This window comes from Mangifera indica, chromosome 2 (assembly GCF_011075055.1).
Source record: "Mangifera indica cultivar Alphonso chromosome 2, CATAS_Mindica_2.1, whole genome shotgun sequence".
In the NCBI taxonomy this organism is placed as follows: Eukaryota; Viridiplantae; Streptophyta; class Magnoliopsida; order Sapindales; family Anacardiaceae; genus Mangifera; species Mangifera indica.
The window spans coordinates 12,927,645-12,939,513 of NC_058138.1; the positions used below are offsets into that span (position 1 = coordinate 12,927,645).

The 11,869-nt window shown below is 34.0% G+C and overlaps 1 pseudogene; it reads right to left on the reverse strand.

The window, feature by feature from the left end:
• Positions 1 to 554: 554 nt before the first annotated feature.
• LOC123209278 lies at positions 555 to 7,831 on the reverse strand (annotated as a pseudogene).
• Positions 7,832 to 11,869: the final 4,038 nt, after the last annotated feature.

Here is an 11,869-nt window from a genome sequence, read left to right on the forward strand (position 1 = left end):
GTGCAAACGCAAATATTCACACTCACGATTTTAAAAACCTAAATACCTACCCAAGGTTTAGTGTATTTCTACACACTCAATAATTTTCTATTATGGTTAAGGGTAAAATCGTTATTTAACTAATAATATTAAAATAAATAAAATTATATCTCATTTTTTTCCCTTGGTTTAGAAAACTAACAAATTCCCTCTTGGATTAAGTTTTGAAAAGTGACATTTTCCGCCGTAGGGTTTCAAATTTCTTAGACATGTCATTCTCTTGCATTTGGCTGGTCCCTTTCATGTTTTTTACGCTTTCCACCCTACCACCCTGTTTTCCTGGTCCTCCATTAATCCTCTCTTCAATTGCCTCTTCCACCCAATCTTCCTCTTGTCTCTGATCGTCCTTTGACATCTTTTCTCTCCATGTTTCAGCCATGTTTTCCTTCCATAAATCAAATGCCTTAGTCCTCTATCATAAGGTTAGTGGCTTCAAAGAACCAACTATTGATTGTTGATTTCGCTTCGAAAACTTGCCACCCACCTTGAAGTGTACATAATAAATTGCTTTAAGATGATAATAAATTGAGGGTTATCCACTTCATTAATGGCCATAAATGAAATTCATGCATCCGCAAATGTTTCCTAATTGTAGATCTTAACTGGCTTCTCAAAGGTGTGGCGATTCTGAAATAATGCACAAGCATATCAAATACTAATTCAATGAACTCCTCAGCATATCTATTCAGATTATATTCATTTTCCACTTCCAGGGACAAGGGATAAAGTATGACCCGAGTCAGAGAACATGTTTTTCTTGTGCACGGCAAACTATCAAACAAAAGAACTACACACAAAACAGATAAACATGCCTAGAGAATCTTGCATAAGCTGAAAAAGGAGGATTTGCCAATTTCTTATAGGCTAAACAAGTCATTGAAATTTCAGAAATTAACATCAACGGAGAGACAATTCACCTGGTTGGAAGCCTAAGCTCTTCTAGGAGTACTGTCAGAGTGCTCCAATCCAAGATACTGCTCCCAAGCACCATAAACATCTCTTCTCTGCACCAAATATGACATTAAATTGAATTCATTCCAAATATAATCTTTTGATCACATATTACAGGAACAAATCCAGGGAAAGGCACCTGAAAACGGCTGGAGACAACATCAGAATCCTGAAGGTACTCTGGACGACCAAGAGAAAGGAATGCAAACTTCCACTGCAGAAAATAAATACGATAAAAAAAGTTGGCTTCAACAAATTGATTATCACAGATAATAATAATGAGTAAAATATGATTAAATATTCACATGCCAAGGTAGTTCAAACCTAACTGGTAGCATATCATTCTCAATAAGAATTGAAAGTACATTACTGGTAGCAAGTTCTCTTTTGACAGAAGTGACTCATCCAGGTAAGCAATGCAGCAAACATGGTTCAAGACAATGACTTATTTTTAGGTGGAATATGGTTGAAAGCAAGATTAAGTATAATATACCTTAGCAAATTCATCATCAGGAACTTGTAGTTTCTTCTGTATTCGCACTTTTATTTCTTCCAAAGTTTCACCTTCATGTATGACTAAGAAAAAAGGTTCACCAAAGTTCTGAATTTGCTGCAGAATATAAATAGTATTAGATGATGAGGAGGATTTAATGAAGATTGCCAAGTCGTGATTTTCAGTGCAAAACTTAAATAAAAAAATGGAATAGCGGATAGTCCCTATGTTAATTTGTGACAGCTAGTTACCATCTGATTCTGGGTGGTGTCTTTTGTAAAATGATAAATATGAATTAGACGATCATGAGGACCAAGATTCTTTTCCTCTTCCAGGATCTGCCATATTAAGATAGCCATAAACGTAGATGCTCATCAAAACAACAGAAGATAATTAAAGAAATAATAATAACAGTATCTGTATATATACATATTTTTCGTAAGCTGACATGGCAGAGAAAGAGAGGCACTGACCTCTTCTGCCCGTAATGTCCAGTATTGATCATTTATATTCTCAATCTTTTCATTCAGTGGAAAGATCTGCATATATATGAAAAAAAGAACTTCAGGGCTAAATCTTAAACAAAAATATAAAAAATGTATCTTCCACTTAAATATGAAAATGCCAAGGAAATGCAGATTCTAAAAGAAAAAAGTTAATCAATGCACAGCTCAGTCAATACATTTCATTCTTTTTATCTACCAGTCAAAGATATTATAATCACAAGCAAAGTCGTAAGAAGACTATTACGAACCAATCACTTCAAATTTGTCAGACACATCATTCATAGAAATATCACCTAACTAGTTATACTATGGCTCCACTTAATAGGAGAGAAAGTGAGAGCACAGAAAAGAGAGGAACTACTTTAGGGAATAACACTTTGTTAGATACAATATAAAAGGGGGAAACACTGCATTGTCTATCCTAGCCTTCATTAATTAACATATACAACTTTGTCCTTGTCCCTCCAACTTTCCATCCTGGCTACCATAAGCATGGGGAGAAAAATACATTTTTTGTTACTTCCACTTTGCCATTTCTCTTACCTTCCCGATCAACCAATCAAGTCAAATCAAATGGGCCAAGCAAATGTTCTTTTGTTCAATTTAAACTCGTATCTACAGGACATCAGTAGTAGCAGAAACAGGATTGAAGAGATGAATTTCAGACCTTGTAAATCTTATGATAGAAAACTTCTAGCAACCGAAGTTCTGCATCAGGATGAGACAACTCCACCTGCTCCAGAAAGTTAGATTAATGTTAAATTGGGAAGTAGAAATGAGGCATGCAAAAAGCAAAAACAAATTCCACCAATAAACAGCAAAAAGGCTAAGTATACAAAGAACATTGCATGCAGTAAGGTCTCATCTACCACAATTAGACCAAGAAACTCACCTTTGTCTTAAGATCATTAATAACATCCCCTACAGTGCTCTGTTTTGGTAGTCTAATAGTATGAATACTAACCTGCCACAAAAATGACAAACTGTAGTCTGCGAACAAAATATCAACATGTTGAAGAGCAACTTAGGAAAATGATCAGCAAACTCACTTCATCTTTGACAGCATGATGAAATGCCACTTTGAGAGTTTTCAAACATTGTAATTCTGGCAGAGGAATGTCCAACACTTCATAGTACAATATATCAGAGGTCTGTCCAAAAACAAGAGTTAAAGCATTAGGCTATATTAAATTTTAACGTCCCACATTACCTAGAACACAAGTACTACCTGGTTGTAGTGAATCAGCATATCCACCAAATGGTCAATGCCACGGTACTTAATAGGTTGAGGTTTGGGTTGCTGAGAGTAGCAGTTATGTGATGTAAGCCTGATTTTGGATGGATCATCCAAGCCCAATCGTTGAGCTACTCTTTCCACAACATCATCGTACGTAAAAAGCTTTGACCTTGACATTCAAAAAACAATAGCATCAGATTCAATGAACCTGGCAATATACATGAACATAAAATAATGAACAAACAACAAAAAATAAATTTGCAGTACAACAGAATTCAACTTCAATTAATATGAAGCCTTACATCTCTAGACAGAAATCATCTTCCTTCGGCTTTTCAAGAGATCGGAAGTGAACAACCTACCACAAAAAATCATGCAAAATTTAGCAATGTCGAATGATGAGTTACAGTTGTAAAAACAATAAACAATGTCAAGAATGACAGGGAAGAGTCAACTATAAAAAGGTGAAAAGACAAACCACAAATGTAGGGAGTTATTAAACCAATAAAAACAACATCTATTGGACAATTCGACTCTTAATGGTCCGCAATTTCTAAATGACAACATTAATGTCAAACCTTAATACATCAGTCACTCCAAATAACCAAAGCTTGGAGAGACTGACAATTGGACCTGAGACAAGCCGCATACCAGCCCTAGGGCAGCACCTAGTTATCATAATTTTACACTCACAGACATACATGAATATGAGTTACCGTTCGATATTTTGATATCAATGTCAACTGGAAATGTTAGACAAAGATATCCTATGCAGGATGACATTGACTTCAAGTCCAAGCATAACTAAAGGAATTTGTCTCCAAAAAATTATATATAATTTTACTCCGAGGGGCCACAAACCATTAGCACACCCAAACTTTAAATTTCATAAAATGGTCTGCTTAATTACTCTTGCATGTATCATTTTAAAGAACACTGAAGTTGCCTTTGGTTTCTCCAATTTAAGACCATTCATCTCAAGAGAGAATTTTGAGTGGTTGGATCCTCTTTGCACTCCTTAGTCACAGCAAAAGAAGAGCCAAACTCCAAAATTTAAACCTATCCTTTTTGCAGCTCTAGCATTAAGGTAATGGACTAACAAATGCTCAAACTCCTCAACTAGAGTTCGCCACCATCAGTTTAAGGTTTCTCATGAAATGACACCACAAGTGAAAGATAAGCAACAGGAAGCAAACCTCATAAAGTTCGATTTCTTCATCATCAGCATAGCCAGCCATTTCATTTAGTTTTGCCAAATATTCCACAGGCTTACCAGTACTCTTCACAAAAAGCCTTCCAACATACCTGTTATCATAAAAAATAAGCTCTAAATCAAATGCAGTTATTCTGGAACCCAAAAAATATATATATATAAAATGCACTCACACGCACAAATATACTATAGGAATAATCTGGTCAGATTGTTGATAGGATTAAGCTAGCTATTATCTAGGAAGTTTTAACATGTTTCACCTTTATCCTATTTTATTGTTATCTATTAATATGTAAATAGTCTAAATAAGGCATTGCAACATAACATAAATAAAACATACAACAGGAGAATCTATTGGTTTTCATGGTATCAGAACCAATTTTTTTAGCCTGTTCGAAAAATGTTGAAAACAGTGATGACAGGTAGAAAAGTCCCATCAGATCTATCTCCACCATCCAATCCTACAAATTTGGGATCTTCATCTGATCAAATGGAGATCCAATCCTTTCCAAATGTGCAAAGCGTTGGCCATAGTCACACCATTCAAATATTGGTCCACAAGAAGAATGGGAAGAATTATCCCCCTTGGTTTCAATCCATAAAGCTTATTGTCAGAGGAAGAGGAAAGATGGGTTACCTAACTGATAACTTAAAAGTCCCTAAGGAAGAAGATACAAGGTACGAGAAGTAGAAGGCTGAAAACAATATGGTTATGGCATGGCTGATCAACTCAATAATGGAGGAGATGGGCCAACTTTATCTGTTTTCCCTTTTTCCTCACTGCCAAAGACATTTAGGATGATGCTAAAGAAACATAATCTGATCTAGGTAATTCAAAACAACTATTTGAGATTAGGTCGAAGCTAAGGGAGATAAAGCAAGGTCTGATGTCAATAACTCAATGCTACAGCTCCTTAACTAACTTTGACAAGAATTAAATTTGTTCTATGGGATAGAGTGGACTTGTTCACAAGAGAATATAAAATACACAAAAATGCTTGAAAAAGAGACTGTTTAAGTTTCTGGCAGGGTTGAATCAGGAGTTGGATCCGAGGAAGATTTTTGAGAAAGAAGCCTCTTCTTTTTATCTTCTTAGCCATTTATTGTCTGATTTCATGCATAATCCTGTTCAAGGCATCAAATCGAGTTACTCTCATCTCTATCTTCACAGTGAACTTGCCCAATCATGAATCCATAGATGCCATTCATTCAACTAGTCCACGATTCCCATGCTCCAGTTCATCGACACGGCCTTCCATCATTAAAAATATACCCCAAATTCGCTGCTCTGATACCAATTTTGATACAATCCCAACAATTTCAAACAATTTCCAGAGGACAGTTTGTTGACTCAATGGAATGAATGCAGATTGTAAGAGACAAAAAGTTAAATAATGCACAGAGAGAGCTTCACTGTATATATATATGTATAGATACATACATACATACATACATACATACATATATATGTATGTATATATACACACACACACACACACACACACACACACACACACACACACACACACGTGTGTGCGCACGTGTGCATCATTCACTTATTAATGTCATCAGTCAGGTTGAAAATTAAAAATTATCATGCATGTAAAAAACTGTATTTAAATATCCAAAATTTAATTCAACTCCATAATAATTAAATGCTAAACAAATTAACTTAGCTGAAAATACAAAATTGATAAACAAAGAAACAAGTCCAAAACACAACAAATACAAAATTTATAGCTGCAAATACTGAATCTTAGGCAGAGTTTTCAGTGATGAACCTTTTGATTATGCGCATAAGTTGGTTGGATGGTTGAGAATTGGGATGAAAGATGAAAAAGCCATGTTGCTGTTCTGGGAATTCAACATATTCAATCTTGTTTCCCCAGGCCTTGAGTCTCTTTGCATAATCTTCAACACGGTCTTTGAGTAAATCGCCTCCTCCAACAACAACTAAGATTGGATCAAATTTCACTTCTTCAAGGCTAAGACTACGTGGCCCAAACGGGTTCACCACAGGATGATCCGCTGTGTCCCCAATTGGTAACGATAATCTCCAATCTGTGTAACATTATATATAAATAAATTATATAAATTTATTTATATAATCTAAATAATAACATTTGATTAAATGATTTTGAATTAAAAAAAAAAAAAAAAAGTAAATATTTACATCCCCCAATCACAAGTCATTACTTCAGTTTACACAGATAAATACATACAATTTATTCAATTCATCAACAATGCCAAGCCATGTATCAGATAATGCAATCTCGCTAGAATCACACTCTAAATGGTGCAATTCAACTAAATTTAATTTAAATCTCACCCTTTTTTTGGGTTGTTTCCACCAAATTACGTCTAGAATGGTTTAAGCCAACCAAATTACACATAAGACACTGTGATTTGGTCGGAATAACACATTGATGTGCTGTTCAAGCAATTTGCCCAGTTAGAGTGCGACTCCGATGGCATCATACACTGAAAACTAGTTGTTATTAACTTTGGTTTGGTACTCCTGCTGTCTAATTGAAAATGAGTATTTAAACAGACACATGCCCTGTTTCAGAATCATTGATAATACTAATACTTCTACAAACCTGTCGATAAGGTCCAGATTAAGGAAAGTATCCTTTGGTCCCTCAGCTTCTGATTTAGTCCTCGCAGTCCCACCGAAGAATGGTGCTAAAAGAACATAACCCTTCACCTGAACCGGAGCCAGCTCTTGCGAACCAGGCCCCAACTTCACTGCCAAATTATGAGCAATGTTCCCACCAGCAGATTCACCGCATATAAATACCCTGCTGAAATCAGCCACATCAGTGAGCCAGGTATCCGGTTCCTCAGCCAAAGCTTGAGCCTGGAGCCATTTCACAGCCGTAAATCCATCTTCAATAGCAGCCGGGAGCCGGTTCTCAGGAGCCAACCTGTAGTCAGGAGCGATAACAACAGCTTGAAGCTCGGAAGCCAGGCGAAAACAGCAGTTTTGGTAGTTGGGCCAAGAGCGTGAGCCAATGCAAAATCCACCACCATGAATGTAAAAACAGACTGGCAGCTTATATGTGGAAGTGAGTGAAGCTGCAGGCTTGTAGAGACTGAGAGAGAGGTCATGCAGAGGGTCGAATTGAACGTCTTTCCATAAAACGGAACCGTCATCGTGAACCGGGACGTTGAAGCTTGGTGTAGAGAGGCGGCGTATGGAGCCATCGCTGTAAACGAAAAGGACTCCTCGGCATTCTTCAACCTGGTAAGGAGAAGAGTCAGAGCTAGAATCAGACATGGTGATAACGATGAATTAGAATAAGTGAAAGAGATTACGCAAGTTGGAGAATAAGAAGAAGTGGAAGGAGAGAAAAACAACAGAGAGAGTCAAAAAAACGAGGGCCAATGAGGGAAGGTTGCTTGTGTATTTTTGTGTGTTGTTTGGATGATAAGGACAAACAAACAATGACAGGTGGTCTGCAAGCCAGGCCCATAGTGTTCTATCATCAGATTTGTCAACATTAGAGATGGTAGGGTCTGGGCTGGGCGGGCCGGCTCAAGGCCCAACTCAAACCCCATTTTTAGCCTGATTTGTGAATGGTCTGGTTTTGCAGATCGTGTCATACCATACACGGGTCGATCATACTCGAACTCGAAAACCAGGTCCACAGGCCAACCTGAAATGGCCCTTACTGTAGCAGACAATTTTTTTGAAAATTGAATAACATTCCTATGTAAAACCCCTCCCCATCCCAGCATCATGCTCTAAACTTCCTTTAACAATCTCAATCAATTTTTTAATTTTTCCCAACAACTTTATTTCCATTTGTTTTTACATTTTTTTCATTCAATGCAAATGGATTCAAGCTTACATGAATTCAGTTTGTTTGAATACTTTGATAATGAGAAAACTCAAAATGTTGATGACAAAGAATCTCAAACAAGGGCAAATAGAGGTACAACACCATTGACAGGAAAAATATGAAAACAAATATGAACTGTGTGGGAGTACTCCGATTAAATTAAAAAAACTATTGAAGGTAAATTAATTCGACAGACAATATGCAAACATTACAGTTCATGTTTAACATAAGCCAGTTTAGACAACACCGATCATCTTTGTTGTCATATTAATTGATATTGTAAATTAATACCACACCACTTGATAAAAGCAACAACAAATTGTCTACACCAGATCATGAGTAGTTAGCAGATCCATTACAAATAACCCAAGGGGTTCAACCATGAGAGAAATAACAAATTTTACGTCCAATAAACAAAAAAATGCATGACTATATGGCAGGTAAGTTGTCACTTCTGATCAACCATTTGCTTATGTTGAGGATGAGATACTATGATTGATTATGCAAAATAATGTGCAATCAGCATTTAAAAGAATTTCTAGTTCTACACTTAGATTTGATAATGTTAGAAATTATAAATTAATGAACTTAAAAATTATGAAATAACTACTTTTTTTTTTAATGGTGTTATTTTTATTACTTCATATTTGTGGACAACTTCTAATCAACATATAGAATATATCTGTGTAACTATCCATTATATTAATTTTGATTGGCAGTTTGTGTAAAAAAAAATTATTGTATTTAAGCGCTAGAATATCTTCATTTTAGTGTCACAATTTATCAAGTATTAGCAAGCATCTTTAATGAATGTAAAATAAATAACTCCATTTTTACAATTACATATGATAATGTCAAAAATAACGTAATTAAGTTAATGATGAATCATTTAAATATTCCATTTTATGGTAAATTATTTCATATTAGCTGCGCATATCATATTATAAATTTAATAGCACAATATAGTTTGAGTTTAGCAAAAGGTCGTATAGGAACAATTAGACACATGACATCATTTACATTTTATCATCTGTAGTACATATACAATCATACTATCAAATGTGTAAACAAATGGATTTAAGACGTAAAAAATTAAAAACTAATATCAAAACTAGATAGAATTCAACATATTTCATATTGAAATCATGTGAAGGATATAAAACAACTATAAAACATTTTTAAATAAACAACCAAAAGAATCTGAAAATCTAATTTCTTGACTAAGTATGATTGGGACACATCCAGTGCCTAATAAAAATGTTAGAGCTCCTTAAAATGACTACTAATCAATGTTTAAGTGTTTATTATCTCATCACCTATTTAATTTTATATTCTACAGTAGACATTAGTTTATTTTCAAAGAATATAGGTTTCATAATATTTTTCAAGAAAATTTCAAGACAAATTGAGGAAAATTTTAAAAAATATATATTAGAAAGAAACATTTTTACAATTTGTTACAACAACCATTTTAGACCCTAAGGCAAATTTATCATAAATACAAAATTTATTAGAAACTATAAATAAGAATTTGTGAAAACCTTTATCTTTTAGAATATAAAATTAAATATGGAAAGATGTCACAGATTCCCAAACCACAAGTAAGTTCAGATAGTTTGTCTCATGGTAAGTTGCGTAGATAGTCTATCAAACACCAACATAAGCAACATGTAGGTTAACGTTCCAATTTTAGTGAGTTTTATAATTTTATTAATACTGATCATTATCCTAAAATTATAAATTTAGAAAGTGAGTCTTTCGACGTTCTGACATAGTGAAAAGCACATCAAAACACTTATCATATGTTTTCTATCATAACATATGATTCATTAACATCTCTAATATCTATTATAATATCGAAGATAACTTTTAAGGTAAGTGGATATAGTTGGATGACAGACAGTCCAACCTATACCCTAATATGCTCGAGGTGATAATATACATGAAAGATTGAGTGATTGCATAATTCAAGTTGTAGAATCGGGTAGCAAAGGTTTTTTTAAGAATTTAGGCGTTGAAAATAAATAAAAAATTATATAGATAAGAATTGGAACTTGTATATATTATAGTTGAATTTATTTTCATTGTATCTAATTTTTTTGTTCCATCATGTAATTATGGTATTCATTCATTATAAATGAGGGATTTTCAATAAAATTTTTGCATTATTATCCTTATTTGTATTAATTTGAAAGTAAATATAAATTATATTATTTATTAAAAAATATTTTTATTGAATAAGTAACGTCTATCCTGCTGAAAGCTAGCCTATTAAAGGTTTAGCACAGCACAACCCGGAGACTCATTGGTCATGCTAATGGGCTTAAGCATGGCTTAACTTGTTAGCATAATAGGTCACAGCAACATTGACATATTCTGACTCAACATGACACCACCCATTGACACCACTAGTCAACATGGATGATGAAGAATGTGGCTTAAAGGTGTCAAGGAAAATTTAGTCATTATAAAGTTTGTTATGGTCTATAATGTAATTTGAAGCTAAAGGGCAATTTAGTCTTTTCGCTAAAATGTAACCCTAAGTATATTAAGGTTGAGCGCTTGACTTGGAACGAATTTAAGTCGGCTCCCTTTGCTCTGCTCTGCTCTGCTCCTTTTTGCGATTAGGGTTCTGTTTTTGTTCTTTGGTTTTAGTTGAGCCAGGGAGAAATCTTCTGGTTTTTTCCGATTGTGCAAGTGTCTTGAGTCTTAAAGAAGGCTTGATAGGAGGCATTGTTTCACGGTGTGTTAGAGTTGTGAGAGGTGCAAATCAGAGGGTACTGTGTAAGCTGTAATCGCTTATGTTATATAGTGGATTCGACTAAGAGACTTGTCTCTGCCTTGGATATAGGGTTTCAAATCAAAACCTGAACCAAGTATTTCTTGTGTCCTCATTTTTCTCTTGTTGATTTCTTGTGCTATTTTATCTTATGTTACTGTTTGCTAATCTCACTAATCTTGTATAAACATTCTTAACAAACCTAATTCAAACTAACAGATAAAAAAGGATGTTGTTGATGTTGTTATCAAACTAATTTTATATATATACACGCACACATTATATTTCATTTTACAATATGTATAATTACTTTTTTTTATACAATGAAATAAGACATTATACAATTTTAATTTTAAACGACCAAATGCATTTCCCATACAAGGTTTGATGAAATGACAATTCACATATTTTAAATTTGAAAAAGTCAAACTCTCTCATTCATTTGTTTAAATCAACTATTAGTTTTAATGATTAAAAAGATATTACATCTTTTTATTCAAATATTATAATATATAGTGTAATTAGAGGTGCTGGTATCATTTTCAAAACTTATTAGGGAGCATATATACATTTCCCCTATCTTGTTTCGAAAATTATCTTATTTCTCTCATATATTTTAAACATATTATATAATCTTAATAGTTTTAATATGACATTTATACCTTAATTTGTTACATTCTATTCATTTTTTAAGGTGTATTTACAAATTTTGAAACTATTGAGAGACATTACATTTTAAAAATCTATAAAACACCTCCAAACTTTTTTAGAATTTGGTAGTCCCTATCAAAATTTAACAAACGTTA